Below are 5,000 nucleotides of genomic sequence, written 5' to 3' on the forward strand. Positions count from 1 at the left end.
TTTAAGCCTAAGGTTAGCATTTTTGTAAAGGTTTGGGTTGTTTCAGTTATGGTAAAACAATGACCTGCAACCCTAACCTGCAGCCTGCCTCCGTCCGTCGTGTCCTTTGTCACACTGCAGTTTACTCCTTTTACTAAATCACAGCCTTTTAACTTCACCCCACCTCCCTGAGTCAATCCCTGACTCCCTCTCGCCGCCCTTTGCTTCAAAAAGTGATTGCCGAACATTTGAGTAGCAATTATGCGAAAAAAAAAAAAAACTGAAGTGATCATTGAAGACGACTTTTCGTTTCACTCTTAAGACTCTTAAAGGGGCTATGTCACGTTATTTTAAGGTGTTTAGGGAAAACCTTTAGTTCATCACGAGTTTAAACCTCGAAATTGTAATGTGGAATTTGTTTACTGATAAAATTATCCTTACATCACAAACAAGATGATTTTGAGCAAAAATGCTATTTCTGACAATTGTAGCCTGCGAAATTGGCAGAAATGGATATTTTGACGGCAGGGAACAGAGGACTGGGTCCGGTTGTCTGGTGGGGATTATGGGTAATTTGTCGTACAAATAGTGATCCGTTAGAGATTTGACTCAATCTAAGTTCAGCTTTCTTCGCCTACTTTTTTTGTTAAATTTTTCCCTTAGTCTCCATAGGGTAGTGGCACTTGCATAGGGTTTGGAGAATACGTGCCCTCATTCCCGAAGGGTTTTGGGTTTTCGTATCCGGCAGGTGCCCACCATTAAGTATGCTTACGTATTGTTATGCTAGAGCGGAGTTTGTATGCATATGGTAAGCAAAATAAACCGTCTTGTGGCGCTAGCTGTCCTGTATGCCCATGTATCTACACAGTTGTGTTGTGATTGAGTTAGTCGTGTTGTGTCTGATTGGATAGTGGAGTCAAAATACAACCTTTATGCAGGCGATTTGCCACAACCTTGAAAACGTCGGGCCGACTTTTTTCAAGATTACCCAAATGCAATCCGTTTCAATATTGTCCATTTATGTCCATCCACTGTGTCTGTCTTTCCTTTATCTGTATTTTCGACTGACTTTGATTGACCCTCTGGTTTAAAAATGCAATTATTTTCTTTAAAATCCCATGGAATGAACAATGTACTCTTGAGACAAAAATCTTTGCCGATTTTACTTGGACGTTAAAGCATTGTTCAATTTAGTGCATGTTAGCGAAGGTTTCATGCATTCTCAAATATTTTTTAAAACGCAAGCTGCCTGCTATTCTCCGGGCCTGAGCTCTTGTCCATTTAATTGAAAGGTAACAGCGAAGTTTCATACTTGACAACATATACTTTCTAATTGAGTTTCCACCTTCAAAAGGCCAGCTAAGGGAGAGAAATCTATACCAACTGACAAATGTTTCGGAAACAAGGTGGTAAATATGACAAACCTAAGGACGGTGCCTACTATCGTTATTGCACATACGTTCTGCGCATATCGAGATCCTCGGATTTCCTAAGGGTGGTGCTCAGGAGCAAGGATGGCACAGTCGGTTAGTGCGCGGCCTTGGTGCAAGAGGTCCTGAGTTCGATTCCCGGATCTGGCATCCTTGTTTCGACTCCTTTCCTTTCTGTGTAGCTAAGTAGCTTTAAATACCCGTAAAACGGAGCACTGATGGAGAGGGGGGAGTAAAATGAGCGCACCGTCGACCTCAGGTTTGTCAGTTGAATTACTGTTACGAGTTATCGACGTTAAATATGGTTGCTTTACTTTACTTTAAGCTACTTTAATAACGGGATATTTTTGCGCAGTTCAAAACTATGCGGAGAAAGCAGAACTTAGCAAGTGCTCTTGGTATCCAAAATGAAAACTGGGGGTAATCACGCATTTTTTCAGAGATAATTAAGCTTCAATTTGGAAAAGAACGCCATACATTGCTTGTATTTTAAATATATACAAATACAAATATTGTTGATTAATTATCTTCGAAAGATGCGTTGTTACCCTCAATTTTCTTTTTGGATTTCAGTAACATTTGTTAAGATCTGCTTTTCCCGCATATTCAGTAAACCGCGCAAAATACCTTTGAATTAGTAGCCACTGACCTTAAATCGTGCGGAAATGGCCAAATACTACTTGACATGGAATCTTACGTCAAAGAAAACTATTTCAAATGCAAAGATCAAAATCTTAAGGGTAAGGGGTTGTTAGACCCGTGACTATGCCCCCTTAATAAAACCCGCTTTTATTGATTTTTAACAGCATTTATCCATTTATTTTCAATTCTAGCGCTTCGCGCAAAGGACACGGACAAACTCGTGTTTGGAAGTATCTTGGTGAGTAACTGCTATCAAAACGGATACTTTTTCCGTTTGTCTGCTCGTTGGTTGCACGAATCAACAAACTATAGTTGGGCGTTCCATTTTTCCAGCTTTTATTGATTTTTAACAGCATTTATCCATTTATTTTCAATTCTAGCGCTTCGCGCAAAGGACACGGACAAACTCGTCTTTGGAAGTATCTTGGTGAGTTACTGCTAGCAAAACGGATACTTTTCCCGTTTGTTTGCTCGTTGGTTGTACCAATAACAAACTATAGTTGGGCGTTCCACATTTCCAGCTCTTCTTCTTTATACGAAGGCTTCGGTATGGTGAGGAAACACTGGCGGTTAAAACCACCCGCACTGACAAGAAAAAGTAAAGTCTAATAGGGAGCTTAAGCATGCGACTTTTTGAGGCGCGAACGGCAACCGAAAGATAATATTTCGCAAGCCATAACTGTAGTGTCTCCCAAGTTTTTAAACTAATCATCTCTAATGGAGAAAATATACTTAACAATATATGTGCCTTTGTGAAGACAACTTCACAAGGGAAACTGTTCATGATCAACTCTAGTTGCTGTTCGCGTCTCAAAACGTCGCGTGCTTAATTAAGCTCCCTTTAAATCTCACCCCCACGAGTTTATGGGTTAAAGGGTTTTTTGTAATGGAGGTTGAAGAGGATGTAGAGGACGTTAAGAACGTTTTCACGCTCAAATCTCAAAGGAAATAAGAAGGTCCAGCCTCAGCCCCCAAATTAGACATTCTTATAAAAAAGAGTCTATGTTGGAATATTCAGTCCAATCTCACGCGCAGACATTAGAAGCATTAGAAGCACTGCATTGTAGAGCTGCGAGAATTATCTTTGAGTTACCTTGGGAGATGTCTAATGCAGATGTTATGAAAACGGCTAATTGGTCTTCTTTAGCCTCTATGTATAAAATTAGCTTAGCTAAGCTTATGTATAAAATCCACAATAACCTGATTCCAGACGCTACGTCAGTTATTATTAAGAACAATAACATCAAGCGATATCAACTTAGGAACAAACTGAAAATTGATGTCCCTCGTTTTAACACCAACTACACGAGGAACTCTGTAGCTCGTAGAGGAGCAATAGTTTGGAACACGTTGGTTCCTCAACTTAATAACGATATAAACAATGTAAAGAAATACGCGATAATGGCAAGACGGTCAAAGGCTCTGCTTCACTTAGATTTCGATTGTATCTCCCCTCAAACATTAAACAGAAGGGAGGAAGATTTTAAGTATAATTAGTGTTAATAACTAGTCGATACCTGAGTACCACCTTGTATTTTAGAATTTTGAGCTTTTATCGTTTTAGACTTGTAAGTAGTAAGTAGCTATATGATTTTAGCTGGTGTATATCCTATTTATTTTCTAATTCATTAAGTTATCTTACTTAATTATTTAGACACGATCCCACAAGCGAAGCATCGCTTTAAATATTTATCGTGTATAAATAAAGATTATTGATTGCAGACATCAACATGCTACAAGCAGTTCTCATTGGCGTCCAGACAACAACACGCCCTACAAGACCGTCTACGTTTGATGCTGCAAGTCAGGTGGAAACAAACGTAAGATGCAAACACATCCTTTTAAAAGGTTCGATGATATTTTATTTGACGTTTCGTATGCTGCAACAAACATCTTCAGAAGTATGAATGGGTTTGTTTCTAAAGAAACTGTGGTGCTGCGTCGGTGGGGAAGTAGTATACAAAAATTCGGTTTTATCAACGGAGTTGATAATGTAAATTGGCCACCGTACAGATATTCTTCAGGGGCACCCAACGACCAATTTGTTGTAAAATGTATTATTATACCCCAGTTAATGAAAATAAATGTTATTAAGGCATTTTCAGGTGTTTTTCAGTGTTGCTGGGAAAACATTATCTGTTCCTTTTTCCCAGCAAGACACACAAGAAATTTCCCAGCCAGCTAGATAAAATTGGTTGGTTTCCCAGCCAGCTGATCAAATTTATTTCCCAGCCAGGAATTCCGCGCGCTTTCAAATCCCTCGATCCGAAACGACCGAATAAAAGCGACTAAACCGGGACAAAACAGGTTTTTTCCGCATGCGCAATCACTCTGACCAGCCGTCGTATGTTTGTGACTACTCTCTGGGAGAGGGAAGGGGTTTTTTTTTTTTTTTTTTTTTTTAGTCGTCCTCAGTCTTCAGAGTTTCTACAGCCAGCTCGGGTTGAAATGCTAGAAAAAGTCAGTAATTCCCAGGCAAAACCTCTATCAATAACAAAATTTCCCAGCCAGCTAATCGAAACACCTGTATTTTTGCCAGCCAGCAAGATTCCTCTGGGGAACAGATAATGTGAGGAACAGATTCGTTGGGTGCCCCTGTTTAATGATGTTTACAAAACTCTCACTTCACACCGTGAAAACTGAAACACACCGTGAAAACTGAAAACTGAAACACACCGAAAACTGAAACACACCGTGATCATCATTGAACCGTACCTTACATGTTCAGTCTTTGAAGCTCTTACATTTTGACCACCGAGTCAAATTGTTCTTCGACGTCTTCAACCGTTGAGCGAAGAGAAAATCAGGTAAAATTATTACTTTACAGGGGTGGCGAATGGTTCATCAAAATCTCTGGGTCTCGCAAAATTTTAGTCGAATTTCACAGGTCTCGCAGTCTCGTTTTTTGAGCGGTTATGTGCGTCTCGCAGTCTCGCTTTTTATATGAAG

The 5,000-nt window shown here is 39.7% G+C and overlaps 1 protein-coding gene across 1 annotated transcript in view; it reads left to right on the forward strand.

The window, feature by feature from the left end:
- The first annotated feature begins 2,269 nt into the window (after window positions 1-2,269).
- LOC137973792 (phospholipid-transporting ATPase ABCA1-like) overlaps window positions 2,270-5,000 on the forward strand; it is a 67,687-nt gene continuing 64,956 nt past the window's right edge. Inside the window, 2 exon segments of the mRNA XM_068820678.1 lie at window positions 2,270-2,289; window positions 3,774-3,871. The gene's annotated coding sequence lies outside the window, so the exon portion shown is untranslated.

This window comes from Montipora foliosa, chromosome 10, assembly GCF_036669935.1.
Source record: "Montipora foliosa isolate CH-2021 chromosome 10, ASM3666993v2, whole genome shotgun sequence".
Taxonomy (NCBI): domain Eukaryota; kingdom Metazoa; phylum Cnidaria; class Anthozoa; order Scleractinia; family Acroporidae; genus Montipora; species Montipora foliosa.